Source organism: Tenrec ecaudatus, chromosome 1 (genome assembly GCF_050624435.1).
Source record: "Tenrec ecaudatus isolate mTenEca1 chromosome 1, mTenEca1.hap1, whole genome shotgun sequence".
NCBI classification, from domain to species: Eukaryota; Metazoa; Chordata; class Mammalia; order Afrosoricida; family Tenrecidae; genus Tenrec; species Tenrec ecaudatus.
In genome coordinates this window covers 30,036,805-30,053,791 of record NC_134530.1, presented here as the reverse complement: position 1 = coordinate 30,053,791, position 16,987 = coordinate 30,036,805, and positions in this window count along the sequence as shown.

Genomic DNA, 16,987 nt, shown 5'->3' with positions numbered 1-16,987 from the left:
TCCTCCTCGCTTTCAGCAAGCAAGATGGCATCATCTGCCCATCTCAGGCGGTTCCTAAGTTTTCCTCCAATCCTGGTACTTGGATTTTTCTTCATAAAAGTCAACTTCTCTGATGGTTTGTCCAGCATCAGATTGAACAAGTATGGTGAAATGATACAATCTCGACGCACAACTTTCTTGGTTTTAAACTATAGAGGATCCCCTTGCTCTGTTTGCATAACTGCCTCTTGATACATGTACAAGTTCCTCATGAGCACAAAAAGAAGTGTTCTGGAATTCCCATCTTCTCAAGGCTCTCCATAGTTTATGGTTCACACAGTCAAATGCATTGACACAGACAATAAAAAACAAGTGAACATTCTCCTGGAATTCTTTGCTTTCAACCAAGATCCATCTGACATCAGCAAAGGTATCCCTTGTTCCATGTCCTCTCCTGAATCAGCCTGAACCTCTGTCAATGTACTGCTGCAACCATTGCTGTATGATCTTCAGCAAAATGTTACCTGCACGTGATTTCAATGATATTGTTCTATAATTTGGGCATTCTATTGGGTCAGCTTTCTTTGGAATGGGTACAAATATAGATCCCTGCCAGCCAGTTGGCCAGGTAACTGTCTTCGAAATTTCCTGGCATAGGTGAATGAGTGCTTCAGGTTCTTTATCAGCTTGTTGAAACATTTCCATTGGCATTCCATCAATTTCTGGGACTTTGTTTTTGGCTAATGCTCTCAGTGCAGGTTGAACTTCTTCCTTCAGCACCACTGGTTCTTGCTCATATGCTATCTCCTGACATGGTGGACTGTGCACTAGTTATTTTTGGTGCAGAGATTGTGTATTCTTTTCTTCTGGATCATTTTATTGGGGGCTCTTACAGATATTATAATTATCCACAAATTAATAATATCAGGTGAACTTGTACAGATATTGCCATAAAATTTTTTTCTTTTTAAAATCATTTTTACTGGGGACTCATACAACTCTTATCACAATCCATCCATCCATCCATCCATCCATCCATCCATCCATCCATCCATCCAGTGTGTCAAGCACATTTGTACATTTGTTGCCATCATCATTCTCAAAACAATTTCTTTCTACTTGAGCCCTTGGTATCAGCTCCTCATTTTCCCCTCCCCCCCGCTTCCTCACAAACCCTTGATTATTTTGTCTTGTCTTACACTGTCTGATGTCTCTCTTCATCCACTTTTCTGCTGTCCATCCCCCAAGGAGGGGGGTATATGTAGATCCCTGTGATTGGGTCCTCCTTTCTAGCCCACATTCCCCTTCCCCTCCTGGTTGGCTACTCTCATTATTGGTCCTGAGGGGTTTATCTGTCCTGGATTCCCTGTGTTTCCAGTTCTCTGTACCAGTGTACATCCCCTGGTCTCGCCAGATTTGTAAGGTAGAATTGGGGTCATGATAGTGTGTGGGGGGGAGCATTAAAGAACTAGAGGAAAGTTGTATGTTTCATCATTGCTACCCTGCACCCTGACTAGCTCGTCTCCTCCCCACAACCATTCAGTTAGGGGATGTCCAGTTGCCTACAGATGGGCTTTGGGTCTCTACTCTGCACTCCCCCTCATTCACAATGATTTTTTTTTGTTGTTGTTCTTTGATGCCTGATACCTGATCCCATCAACACCTCGTGATCACACAGGCTTCTTCCATGTGGGCTTTGTTGCTTCTGAGCAAGATGGCCACTTGTTTACCTTCAAGTCTTTAAGACCCCAGACACTATATCTTGATAGCCAGGCACCATCTGTCTTCTTCACCAAATTTGCTTATGCACTTGTTTTGTCTTCAGTAATCCTGTCAGGAAGGTGAGCATCATGAAATGCTAGTTTAATAGAACAAAGTGTTCTTGTATTGAGGGAGTTCTTGAGTGGAGGCCCAATGTCCATCTGCTACCTTAATACTAAACCTATAAATATATGCACATAGATTTATTTCTCCATCATCTTATATAAACATATTTACATATGTACATGCCTATATTTAGACCTCTATAAATGCTCTTTGCCTCCTAGTTCTTTCCTCTATTTCCTTTTGCTTTCCTCTTGTCCCACTATCATGCTCAGCCTTCATTGAGGTTTCAAGTAATTCCTATCAGTTACATTGTCCTTGATCGAAGGAACCCTGCTGTTCCCCTGTCCCTGGGTTTAACACCTACTTCTTCCACCCACCCCTCCACCCCCCCACCTCCCCCTCTCCCATGTCCCCCTCAGAACCATTGGTCCCATTGTTGTTTTCTCCTCCAGAAAGCTTATCCAGCCTACCTTATCAGATAGACCTGCAGAGATAACATGCACAAAACAAGACAGAGCAAACAAAGCAACCAAGAAAACAAAACAGCAACAACAATAAAACAATGGCAAAAAGAAAAGCCTGTAAATAGTTCAAGGTCTGTTTGTTGACCTTTAGGAGTGTTTTCTGGTCGAGTCTGATGGGCTGCCACGCCCTGGCCCCACAGTCTATTTTTGGTACTCCCTCAGGATTTCCTTGCTCTGCTCCCATTGCTGTTCTATTGCACCCCCTTAGTGTTTTGCCTTGGTGTTGTAGGATCAGATCAGATGCAATTCCCACTGTGTCTCCAACGTTGTCCTCTGTAGGGCTATGGTCAGTGAGGGATGTCGAGTCTCATAGTGGGGCCAGCTATATGGTCCTCTCTGTGCATTGGCTGCTCTGAGCGGTGATATAGTCCTCAGGTCTTGGACCAGGATGTGCTCCACTCTCTCTTTCTCTGATCAGACATGTCCCTCTCCCTGAACTGCAGCTTCAGTGCTGTCCTCTGAAGTGAACTTTTCTGGGGGGAGAGGGGACTGTCCACGTAGTTGTGATTGGGGCCCGCCCCTCAGACCTCTCTATTGGTTCCCTGCTTCATGCCGGTATGTTGCATTCTCATCATGGAGCACTGGGTTGAAGTCTGGTCCCTCTTTCCCTGTGGAGATACAAACAATACCCTCTCCTGGGTGGGTTAGTGCCCCGTTCCCCTGACCATCATAATTTTCAAAACATTTTCTTTCTACTTGAGCCCCTTGATATCAGCTCCCCTTTATTCCCCCCCCCCACCCTACCACACTTGTGAACTCTTAATAAATGAATATATATTTTTTCATATCATATACTAGTCAATGTCTCCCTTCACCCACAGCTCTGTGATTCATCCCCCTCGAGAGGGGTTATAGATACATCGTTGCTGTCAGTTCCCCCTTTCCCCCACCTGTGGTTGGGGAGAGTGCCAGCCCCCAACCACTAATCATGGGTTCAGTAAGCACAAGTGTACGGTTGAGATATATAAATATTATATTAAAGCCATCGAGAACATGAGAGATAGGAGATCGGAATAATGGAGGCAGACACATTTCATAGTAGCATGCTCACCTTCTGAATGGCCATGATCTTACCAGCCAGGTCCACACACAGCATGGGCGAGGTGAGGTGGGACAGAGACCTGGCAGGAGTCTGGAGGACAGGGAAGGAGGCTGGAGGACCCTGTTTATTGCTAACCAAGCGTATATCTGCTTTGGGGGGCGTGATTCCAGGTAGCCACACGTCATGGGAAGGGGCAGTACAATAGGCACACACATCATAGGAAGGGGATGTATGATAGGCATAAGCGTGACAGGAGGGGATGAGCCAGGGGTGTGCACATAGGAATGGGAGGGTCTAGGGGTATATATGTGACAAGATGGGCAGACTCTAGATTCATGATGGCGGCCTAACCTTGGTCACCCTTGGGTGGGCTTGACCTCTCTGGGGTCTCCTATAAGGAAACAACTACTATCCTATCAGAAGGGAGTGGGCCCTGCTTGTTGTGGGATAAACAGTGGTGACTGCTTACTCTGAGTGGCTGATAACCCTTAGGGAGAATAACCCCTGTTCTACTTCTGATGACCTCCAAGTGTACAGTCATTCGCAAGCTACTAAGTTGCTTGGGGGAGACAACTTGGGAGGAATCATTCTGTTCCCCACACCCACCCCCCTTCCTGCACCCTCACAGGATTGTTACTCCCATTACTGCTTCTGAGGGTTTATTTATCCTGGATCCATGTGGAAAGCTCTTATCTGTAGCAATGTACATACGATGGTCTAACAGGATTTGTGAGGTGTCACTGGGGCCATGATAGTGAGAGGAGGGATAGTTTAAGAACTAGAGGAATGTTGTTTGTTTTATTGGTGCTACACTGCACTCTGGTTGAGTCTTACCTTCTTGTGTCCCTTCTGTGAGGAAGTTTCCAATTATCAACTGATGGGCTTTGGGTCTCCACTCTGACCCCTCTCCTTCCCAAAGATATGATCCCAAAGATATGATTATTTGTTTCTGATCTTCTGATACCTAATCCCATAGACACCTCATGATCACACAGGCTGATGTGCTTCTTCCATGTGGACTTTGTTGCTTCCCTGCTAGATAGCCCCTTGTTTAATTTCACGCCTTTAAGACCCCAGATGCTATATCTTTTAATAGCCGGGCACCATCAGCCTTCTTCACCACATTCGCTTATGCACCCATTATGTCTTCAGTGATCATGTCGGGAAGGTGAGTATCCCACACTGCCACGTTATTAGAACAAAGTGTTCTTGGGTTGAGGGAAGACTTAAGTAGAGGACCAAAGTCTGTCTGCTCCTTTAGTGCTTTACCATATAAATGTATGTATACATCCATTTTTTTGATAACAGACAAATTGTGGTGTGCCATGTTGATACAGGCTGAACCAGAAAGGACAAACACACTGCCACCCAGTAGATTCTAACCCATAGCAACTCTACAGGACAGAGACCAACTACCCAGGGGGATTTCCTACCAACTTCAGGAGCAGATTTTTGCCATGTCTTTTCTCCTGCAGAGCTTGTGGATGGATTGAACCACCAACTTAGAGTTAGCAACCAAGTGTCAGACTGCTGGGCCACCAAGACTCCTCCCTGGCACAGAATGCTGCTACTCTTGTCAGATGCCCTCAAGTTGGCTTTGACTCCTCAGGACCCCATGGACAGCAGAATGAAACACTCTTCAGTCCCGAGCAGTTGTGTTTGAGACCACTGTGCAGCCCCTGTGTCAAATCATCTTGTTGAGTGTCTTCTTTTCTGCTGATCTTTCATGTTACCAAGCATGATGCCCTTTTCCAGGAACTGGCTTCTCCTGATCATGTGTCCAAAGCACACAAGGCCTTCTCACGATGCTCGCTTCTAAGGAGCATTCTGGTTGTACTGTTTTCCGGACTGATTCGTCTTTTCCTCTGGCCATCCATGGAACTTGCAATGTCCATCGCCAGCACCCAAATCCAAATGCTCAATGCTTCGTGGGCTTCCTTATGCATCGTCCAAAGTTCACATCCATCTGAGGTGATGCAGTCAGGTGACCTTAGTCCTCAAAACGTCACCTTTGCTCTTCAACACCTTACAAGAGGTTTTGTGGAATGCAATCCATTGCTTGAGTTCTTGACTTCTTCCCTGAACACTGATTGTGGATCCACGCAAAATTACATCCTTGACAATTTCAATCTTTCCTGTTTATGGCGATGTTGTCTACTGGTCGTGTGGGAGAGTTAGGTTCTGGGTCAACTTGGCTGGGCCAGGATATGCCGTAGTTTGGCTGCAAGGCCTCTCTTACAAGGTGCAGTTCACAGCACCTTTTATATCTATAAACTGACAATGTGAAGAACCAGCTCCTCTTCTTCTCCTTCTTGTTGGTCTGGATCCTGTGTCTGTTTTCTTGGGACTGTTAGCGAGCGAGACCCTCACCCAGACCACTCACTGAAACAGAGATGGAAACAGTAAAGCTTTATTCAGACAGATTCAAATCTGGGCCCTCACCAGCAACTGAGGCAGGCTCAGTCTGTAAGGCGAGAGCCCCGAACAGCTTCAAAGGAAAGTTATTATACATCCTTGTGGGGCATCTTGCTAAGCAAGGGGAGGGGGAAGGCAAGTTCTTGTGTGAAACTGGCAACGCATTCTCAGAAAAGTGAAACAAAACAGTTTTTAAGTCTAACAAAGTAAGTTCTACATTTAAGATCAGTTTGTCCCAGTGGTCTGCCAAACGATACTGTAGGCAGGCTAGGCTGCTTCTTGGAGCGTAAACATTCTGGGCTGGGCTACACCTGTTTCAGGCTGCAATTTAAAAATGTTTCCATTTCTGACCGGGCAGTGAGCTGCCTGTTATTGTTACAGGCCACCCATTCCTGACCGGGCAAGGGGGTGAGCTGCCTGTTACTGTTACAGGCCACAGTGTCACAGGGACTTGGGGCCAGCAGCCTACCATGTGGCCTGTCTAGCGTGGGTGCTATCAGTGGCCTGCCATGTGGCCTGCCTTCAGTCCATTTGACACTGACCAGTGGCCTTCTCATGTCCTGCTTTGCCTCCTGGTTCCCCAGCACTGGTTGCTGGATGAGTCAGGAGGGCATCTGACCCATAGACTTGAGCTGGGCTATGCCTGATGCTCTGTGGCTCTGGGTGGGCTCTTCTCTTGATATACATTTTCTTCATCGAACACATATGAGTATCACTGGTTATGTTTCTCTAGAAAACCCAGCCTCACACATCCAGTTGTGACATTTTTGACATTCTTTGTTGTTGAATTTCTTTATATGGAGTTGCAATCCATATTGAAGGCTGTAGTCTTTGAGTTTCCTTAGCGAATTCTTCAAGCCCTCCCCACTTTCATGAACCAGGGTCATGTCATCTGCATATTACAGGTCATTAATGGCCTTTCTCCAGTACTGCTGATGAGTTCTTCTTCATGTTGTCTAGCTTCTCTGGTTATTTGCTCAGCATACAGATTGAATAAGTGTGGTGAGAGGACACAACCCCGATGCACCTCTTTCCTGATTTTAACCCACGCAGAAATCAGTCCCTTGATTTGTTTGGATGCCCGTCTCTTGGTCCGTGCACAGGTGCCTCGTGAGCACAGTAAAGTGTTCTGGAATCGCCACTCTTCTCAATGTTACCCATAGTTTGTCATGATCCACACAGTGGAATGACTTTGCACGGTCAATAACACAAGTAAACACCTTTATGGTATTTTCTGCTTTCAGCCAAGATTAAGCTGATGTCAGCAATCACATCCCTGGTACCAAATCAACTTCCGAATCCAGCTTGACATTTTGGTGGCTCCTTATCAATGTTCTGCTGCAACCATCTTTGAATGATCTTCAGCAAAATTTTACTTGCATGCCATATCAATGATGGATAGCCTTGACAGTTTGCTGCATTCTGTTGGGTCACCTTTCTTTGGAATGGGCACCAATATGGATCTCTTCCGGTTAGTTTTCTAGTTAGCCACCTTTCAAATTTCTTGACATAGATGAGTATATCTTTCCGGTGCTTCATCAGCTTGTTAAAACATTTCAGTTGGACGATGCTGGGAGAGTGGAGGGTGAGTGGGTTGGAAAGGGGGAACTGATTACAAGGATCCACATGTGACCTCTTCCCTGGGAGAGGGACAGCAGAGAAGGGGGGAAGGGAGACTCCGGATAGGGCAAGATATGACAAAACAACGATGTATAAATTACCAAGGGCACATGAGGGAGGGGGGAAAGGGGAGGGAGGGGAAAAAAAAGGAGGACCTGATGCAAGGGGCTTAAGTGGAGAGCAAATGCCTTGAGAATGATTGGGGCAGGGAATGTATGGATGTGCTTTATACAATTGATGTATGTATATGTATGGATTGTGGTAAGAGTTGTATGAGTCCCTAATAAAATGTAAAAGAAGAAAAGAGAAAAAAATGATTAGGGCAAAGACTGTACAGATGTGCTTTATACAATTGATGTATGTATATATATGAACTGTGAAAAGAATTGTATGAGCCCCAATAAATTGTTAAAATTAAAAAAAAAAGAATATAAAGCACATTTTAATTAAAAAATAATATAAAGCAAAAAAAAACCATTTCAGTTGATATTCCATCAATTCTTGGAGACTTGTTTTTTGCTAATGCCTTTCGTGTAGTTTTGGACCTCTTTCTTCAATACCATTGGTTCTTGATCTCATACCTGTGTAAATGGATGGATGTCGACCAATTCTGTCTGGTACAGTGACTCTGTGTGTTCCGTTCATCTTCTTTTGAAGCTTTCTGCACCATGCCCATTGAATCCTTCAATATTTCAATTTGAGGCTTGACTTTCTTTCTTTAGTTCTTTAAATGTGAGGGATGTGGAGGGTGGCCTTGGTCCTTTCTAACTCCAGGTCTTGGCACATTTCATTATAATACTCCACTTGGTCTTCTGGAGCTGCTCTTGGAAATCTTCTGTGCGTCACTTCGACGTCACCATTTCTTCCATGTGCTCCGGCTACAGTGCACGCAAGAGCTAGTTTCCAGAGTCTCTTCTCAAGCACACATTTTCGACTTTTCACTCATCCGTGTCTTTTTCGTGACCTTTTGCTTGCTCCATGTATGATGTCTGTAATGTCATCCCCCACGTGTCCCATCTTTGCCCTTAGTGTGCAGTACGTCAGGTCTATCTTGAGATGTTCTCTGAAAACAGGAGGGATGTGCTCAGGGTTGTCTTTGACCTTGCATAGGCTGTTTTTATTTTCTTCAGCTTCAACCTGACCTTCCACAGGAGCAATTGGAAAGGGAACACAGGGAAGTGACTAGCTTAGCACAAGGCAGGTTACGGAAGCAGGAAGGGCACAGTCACTGGTCCACAGCAACACCTGTCCTCAGCCAGCAGCCAAGTCTCTCTCTGGGCCTCAGCCTCTCAGCCACGCGGTCTCTCTGCCTCTTCCTCACCGTCCTATAGTCTCAGCGCCACTCCTCTTGCTCTGTCCCTTGTCTACATGCCACTTCAAACAGAGATCTTGAGTGATCTTTTGATGGGCCTGGGCTTTTCCATGCAACCATCTGGTGGGAGTTACAGAGAAATAGGTCAAAGAGCCATAATAAGAAATGTCCCCCACCCTAATAAAGCCGCTCTTAATCTAAAAAGGGGGCGGGGCGGAAAGAAATGTCCCCCTCCCCCAAGAAGAATTCACTTCAGAGGACAGGTCTGAAGCTAAAGCTCAGGGAGAGGGACATGTGTGATCAGAACACATGGGAGCAAATGAACGGGAAGGAAGAGAGAGTGGAGCACATCCTGGCCCACCAAACCCTGAGGACAATATTCCTGCTCAGAGCAGCCAATGCACAGAGAGGACCATAAGGTCGGCCCCACTATGAGACACGACATCCCTTACTGACCCATAGTGCTACGGGGACAATACTGGAAACACAGTGTGGGAATTGTGCCCGATCTGATCCCACCACACTGAGGCAAAACACTAAGGCAGTGGGTCTGAACCTGGGGGTTGAGGTCCTTTGGCGGGTTGAACAACCCTTTCACGGGGGTCGCCTAAGACCATATTTCCGATGGTTTTAGGAACCGAGACACCACTACTCTATCCGTCTCCAGGCAGACCCACCCACATGAAGATAGTCCCACATACGGGGTCACCACACATGAGGAACTGTAGTAAAGGGTGGTCATATTAGGAAGGTTGAGAACCACTGCACTAAGGGGGTGCGACAGAGCAGCAAGGGGAGAAGAGCAATGAAGTCCCCAGGGAACACCAAAAATAGAGTTTGGGGCCAGAGCGTGACACCCCATCAGACTTGATCAGAAAACACTCCAAAAGGTCAACAAACAGACCTCGAACTATTTATAGACTTTTCTTTTTTGTGTGTGTATCATTGGCTTTTTTGTTGTTATTGTTACATTTCCTTTTGTTACTTTGTTTTGCTCTGTCTTGTTTTTTGTGCATATTATTATCTCTGCAGGTCTATCTAGATGAGATAGGATAAACAATCTGGAGGAGAAAACAACGGGACCTATGGTTGGGGGTGGGGGAGACATGGGGAGGTGGGGAAAGGAAGGGGGTGTCAACAACCCAGGGACAAGGGAACAACAAGTGATTCAAAATTGATGGTGAGGAGGGTGTAGGAGGCCTGGTAGGGCTTTATCAAGGGCAGTGTAACTGAAAGGAATTACTGAAATCCAAATGAAGGCCAAACATGATAGTGGGACAAGAGCGAAGTAAAAGGAAATAGAGGAAAGAACTAGGAGGCAAAGGCATTTATACAGGTCTAAATACAGGCATGTACATATGTAAATATATTTATATATGATGATGGGGAAATATATCTATTTGCATACATTTATAGGTTTAATATTAAGCTGGCAGATGGACATTAGACCTCTACTCAAGTACTCCCTCAATGCAAGAATGTTTTGTTCTATTAAACTGGCATTCCATGATACTCACCTTCTCAACACGATCGCTGAAGACAAAGTGGGTACATAAGCAAATGTGGTGAAGAAATTTTTAAAAATTATATATATATATATATATATATATATATATATATACACAGATAGCTAGATTTATAACACAAGAAATAAACAGTCAATTGAATTATAAAGCAGTACAAATGGCTCAGTGTGGTGAAAAAATTTGATGGTGCCTGGCTATTAAAAGTTGCAATGTCTGGGGCTTTAGAGGCTTGAAGATTAACAAGCGGCTATCTAACTGAGAAGCAACAAAGCCCACATGTAAAAAATGCACCATCCTGTGTGATCACAAGGTGTCGATAGGATCAGTTATCAGGCACCAAATACCCAGAACAAAAAAATCATATCATTATGAATGAGGGGGAGTGCAGAGTGGAGACTTAAAGCCCATCCCTAGGCAACTAGACATCCCCTTACAGAAGGGTCGTGGGGGTAGCAACGCTGAAACATACACCTTTTCTCTAGTTCTTTAATGCTTCCCACCCACCAACCCCACTCTCATGACCCCAATTCTACCTTACAAATCTGGCTGGACCAGAGCATGTACATGGATACAGATAAGAGTTGGAAACACTGGGAATCCAGGACAGATAAATCCCTCAGGACCGATGTTGAGAGAAGCCATACCATGAAGGTAAGGGGAAGGTGGGGGGAGACAGGGGGAACTGATCACAATGATCTACATATAACCCCTTCCCAGGGGGATGGACAACAGAAAAGTGGGTGAAGGGAGACATTGGTCAGTATATTATATATATATATTATTAAGGGTTCATGAGGGAGGGGGATTGGAAGAGAGGGGGGAAAGAAACTGATACCAAGGGCTCAAGTAGAAAGAAAATGTTTTGGAATTGATGATGGCAACAAATGTACAAATGTGCTTCACACAATGGATGAATGGATGGATGGATTGTGATAAGAGTTGTATGAGCCCCCAATAAAATGATTACAATAAAAAAGAAATGTCACCCCTGGAATCAGGGGGGACATGATGGTGGGGCAGGAGGAGGCAAAAAGAAACAGGAAAGCTCTAGGAAGCAAAGCTATAGCTAGAGGTATTAACAGAGGTGTGTTAATGTATAAATACATTCATCCAAAAAAAGAGAGGTATTGGCCTATGTACATCTATTTATAAGGTGTGGGATATAAAAAAACTTTCCCCCAGCTTCTCTCCCTGAAATATATGTCAGACCTAGGACACTGCTTGCAACTATGGTAAATGATTGCCAAGTTACCTCCCAGAAGGCATCTGCCATCCAGAGCAATAAGACTACTGTCTGGTCCACTGTAGGCAGGGCTCACACCCTATTGATAGGGTAGTCATTGTTTGCCTGGAGAGCTTAGAACAAGTCAAACCTGCTCAGTGACATCCAAGGTTGGGCTGCCATCCTGAATCTAGGATCCACCCATCTTGTCACATGTGTACCCCCAATCCCTCCCCTTCCTATTGCATGTATACCCCTAGATCATCCCCCTCCCATTACTATATTACCTATAGTACAACCTCTTCCTGTGACGTATGTCTTTACCTGTAATCAGGAAGCTTTCATGCCCCCAAAAGATCTATAAGCCTTGATTAGAAATAAATCTCTCTCTCTCTTTCCCCCTCTCCTGTCCTCAGACCTGGCTGGTGAGATCCTGGCCATCCAGGAGGTGAGCATGCTACTATGAAATGTGTCTGACTCCTTTACTTTACCTTCTATTCTATTTCTCTTATTCTCTAAGACTTCACTATAATCTTTATATATCATAACAATACAGTTGCACCTACTGGACCCGTGATAGTGTGACAGGCTGGTTTCCCCCACAATAAGGCAATACACTGAGGTTGCGGATGGGCCTTGGACCTCAGCTCATACCCTTACTTAATACAAGAACACTTTTCTTTAACAAAATGGCATTTTGTGATGCTCACCCCCACCCCCCTCACACAATCGCTGAAGACAAAATGGGTGCATAAGCAAATGTGGTATAGACAGTGGATCGTGCCTGGCTATAAAGAGATATAGCATCTGGGGTCTTAAAGGCTTGAAGTTAAACAAGCGGCCATCTAACAGTGAGGCAACAAGCCCTCGTGGAAGAAGCACACCAGCTGGTGCGATCATGAGGTTCATTGGAACTGGGTAACAGGCATCAGAAGATTCATAAACAATAAACAAAGATATAAAAACACGTTGGTGAAAATGAGGGAGGTTGGAGCAGAGACCCACAGCCCATCTGTGGCCAAGGGAACATCCCCCCACAGAGGGGTTGCAGGGAGGGGATGAGTCAATCAGGGTGCAGTAGAGCACTGATGGATCACACAATATACCTCTGATCCCTGGAGGCCTCCTCACCCCCCACTTCATGACCCAGTGCTGATTCCCACTGTGGACTGGAACATACCATAGTTATTGGCAAGAGATAAAGCTCACAACATATGGAACCCAGGAACAGGAATGGGAATAGCGATACCAAAGGGTAGGGGGAAGGGAGTACCCATCGCAATGAATGGCACATAACCACACACCCCACTCTATTCTATATTCTATCAAGGGCCGGGGGGGGGTGAGGAGGGAGGAGAAAAAAAGGAGGTGATCACAAGGGCATCATAGAAAGTAAATATCCAGAAAAGAACAGTGTCAGTATAGGTAAAAATATGTCCGATACAATTGATGTATAGATCATAACAAGAGTTGTAAGAGCCCCCGATAAAATGATCTTGAAAAAAAAAGTGAGGAAGCTGAGCTTGCATCTCACATCCTTCACACATGTCCCTGAAGAGGGGCATCATGCTTGGTAAAGCAGAGGGTCCGTGACAAAGAGGAAGACCTCCAACATGACCTGTTGACACGGCGGCGACAACCGTGTGTTCAGCCCAGCGATGACGGTGGATGAGCACAGGATTGGGCACTGTCTTTATTCTCTTGTGCATGGGTCCCCATGATTCAGAACTGACTGACGTCACCTAACAACAACACTTTTCAAATGTAATTACTAATGTCAAAAAAGAAAGAAATGTCTCCCCATGACAAATAGATGCCTGAGTATTCCAACTGGAGCATCACAGGGTCCCAGCCCAGCTTCCCAAGGAGTTTGCCATTGTCCTGCCTGGAGATGCCGGATTATCCTAGGGCTGTTCTCTCCAGAGCGCCTCCCTTCCTTGGCTGGCCTCCATTGAAGTGCTTTTTGTCTCTTCTGCTGAGCCGAAGTTACTTGCTTTCACCCATGTTAGCCTGACTCCAGGCGGGCAGTCCCCTCCTCTGCTTTTCCTGCCATCAGCCTCATCCACAGAAACGCAAACACAATCCTCTGCCATTGAGTTGGTGACTCACAGCTACAGAGGGGACCTGGCCCATTGCGTGTCCAAGAGGAGACCTGGCCCATAGGGTGTCCAAGGCCCATAGGGTGTCCAAGGCCCATAGGGTGTCCAAGGCCCATAGGGTATCCTGGCCCATAGGGTGTCCTAGCCCCATAGGGTGTCCTGGCCCATAGGGTGTCCAAGAGGAGACATGGCCCATAGGGTGTCCAAGGCTGTCTGTACATCTCCACCGAAGCAGGCTGCCACCCCTATCCCCCCGTGGAGCACCTGGTGGGCTTGAGTCACCAACCTTTTGGTGAGGAGCAGAGCACTTTCAGCACGGCGCTCAATAAACAAACTCCTACAGATCGCGTGGGTTCAAACCCTCCAGGCACCCCGTGGGAGAGAGGTGGCAGTCTGCTTCTGTAAAGACCATAGTCGTTAAACCCCTATGGGACAATCCTGTTCTGCTCGAAAGGGTCACTTGAGGGCAGCGCGTTTTGGGTTTGCATTTATTAAGAAGACACGAAGAGACAACCACTGCGGTGGGTTCTGAAGGGTGAGCAGGCGTTTGCCATGCCATGGGGGACGTGGGTTGTACACAGGGGCTCCTTGTTTCTTTGCGGGCCCCTCCTGGGTCTGGCTCCATTTCTTTCCAAGGAACAACAGTAAAGCCATGGACTCCTTTACTCCTACAACCACGGCCTTGCGAGGCAGAGACGGTTACCTCCAGTAGGCGGTGCGGCTGTTATCTAGAACCTGGGGCATGCTTTGTAAATGTGCGATGCGCTCCTCCGCTGGAGGGCCAGCATTCAGGATGGTTGAGTTTTAAAAATCCATCCTCTCACACTTTCTTCTATTTGACGAGTATCTCCTGAGCATCTGCTGAGTAGCTTCTGAGCACGGGCCAGATGTTGTCCTAGGCACTGAGAGGACCCGCCAGCCAAGTTGAACCAAGTTCACAAATGAAGACAATAGGGGGAGCTTGAGCTCAATGCTCTGATGACAGTGGAGATGAGATGGAGGGCAGTGGGGAGGAGGTGGAGCTGAAGGCCACGCTATAAAACCAGGGACAGATGAAAAGTCCCAAAGTTGGAGTGGGAGGGCCAAGTTAGAAAGTGTCACTCCCGCGGCGGCGCCAACCATGCCCACAAGGCTTCATTCCGGATGGGATGTGTCTAAGTGAGTCTCGGTGGCAACCAGCATCCGGCTCAGGACAAGCTGCCCTAGGAACAGGTTTGCTGTCAGAAGAAGCTTCATCCAAACAATGGCTTCGGAGGGGATCTGCCTGGGCCGGTTAACGTCAAGGCAGAGAGGTCTGCTCAGAAAGTTTGACGACTGTCTTCTGGGATTCCCTCAGGGAGAATCTTGATCTATTTTCTCCAAGCCTAGGGCTCATGAGGAGGAAATTCTAAGAAAACAGAAAACTGAGTTGGTGAGAAAAAGACCCAGAAACCTGCATGGCGGGGACTTTCCCACCAGGACAAGGAGCGCCTCGAGGGCTGCCCTCCATGAACCACCTGGGAAGCCTTACCTCATGCTCCCCACAGCCCCGACCTTGCCCCTTCAGACTGCCTTTTGTTCTCAGAACTCAACGAATACGTAAAAAGGACCCAATGTGAGTCCCTGCAGATGCCAAGGCTGCTGTTTCGACACGGTGCCAATCACAGAGCGCAGGACTCTTTGGGGGCAGAGTGAAAGCACCACGTATGTAGACCTAGATGGAGGCTACATGGAGAAACAAGAGCTTCACAGTTTGATATTTTTGTTTAGTAACGATGGCTATGATTTGGTGGCCATAATTTTTGAGGTGGGATGAGGATGGGCATGGGGTGAGGAGGCAGGGGAAGTGATGGAAGGGGTGAGGATGAGATCTAGGGGTGAGTGTGAAGGGTGGAGGGGGAGGGTCATGGTGGGCTCCTGGGGTTTGTGGGATGAAGGGACGATTGAAGGTGTAGAGGTGAAGGTGAGGGTAAGGAGTTGATGGCAAAGGTGAAGAGGTGGAAGTCGAGTTCTGGGAATATGAATTGGGGGTTGAAGGTGAGAGAGGTGGAGGTAGGGTCTTGGGTGGGCAGGGATCCATGGTAATCTATAGGACACTGGAGGCTAGAGATATCAAGGAGGCCACTGGCTGTGTTAGTCTGGAGAGCAGATGTGAGGTAGGGGCTGCACACCTAGGCTTGGGGGCTGCCCCAGCTTGGGTGAGAGCTGCTAGTGAGATTTTGTAATAAAGAGGAGAAGAGCTCTAGGCCCCAGGACACTTCAAGTCCTCAGATGAGGGGGGAGCAAGAAGAGAGAAACAAGAAAGTCTAAAAGAATATTCCGTGGGAGCCCAGGTGAAGTGTGGCAAGGAGCTGAATTGTAGTCCGTACTGAAGGCCACATCCTTGATCTTCAGCAGCAGTGCTTCAAGTCCCCCTCACTTTCAGCAAGTGTGATTGGTAGGTTTATTTTGCCAACCTGGCCAATAGGAACATGTGGGATTGAACAGGTTGCAATTTGATTGGAGGGCAAAGAGATAAATGGCTCCGCAAGACCCACCCTTCTCTCTTGCTCTCTGGAGATCGGACCAGCATGCCACTGGTTTATAGCTAGTTCTCTGCCTCAACTTGTGAGCTACACTACTTGTGGGGCAGCCAACTGTTGGATCATGTAACTAGAGCTTGAGGTTCTTTCGAAACCTGCTTTGTCCTGCTGCTGGTGGGTCCATCACTTGAGCTTGAGGCTGATGGATCCTGTCGTCCTGTCTTGCTTGAGTTCCAGATCCCACCTGGGCCTGCTTCAGAGCTCCTGACTGTGGGTGACCCACCCTGCTGTTTGCTGCCTGTGGACAGACTCTGCCTGCATTGTCCGAGGGAAGACTCAGCTGTCTGCTTCCTTGACCTTGGACCTGGCAGCCCTCGTGAGTTAAAAGACTTCCTGTATATTAACTCTTCCGCGGAAGTAAGTTGAACAGAGCCCTCTGTACTGCTGTGTACTAATTAGCTGTTATATTCCATATATATATATTCATGTGTCCTGGTTTTGTTTCTCTAAAGAACCCCGCCACATTCTTCTTCATAGAATGCAGCTTCTTTGATGATTTGCTCAGCATACAGATTGAATATGTGTGGTGAGAAGATAGTTGTCCTGGTAGTTGAAGGTAAGTCTGATGAGATAGTGAGGTAAGCAGTTAAGGGAGGGAGAATAATTGGTGACAGTCCACAAAAGGAACTCGTTCAAGAAGACTTGGGCAAAGAAATGGACTGTCAGTGGTCAAGGGGTTGCTTTTTAAATTTTATCTCTAGGATGGTAGACATTAAATACTCCCACTGGTGATGGACATGATACAGAAGAAAGACTTAATGAGTGGTGAGACTTGTTGGAGAGATGTCTTGAGCTAGGCAGAGGTGTATGAGATCAATGCCCTAGGGTAGCAGGTAGCCTCAGAGGAGAGCAAGGATGCA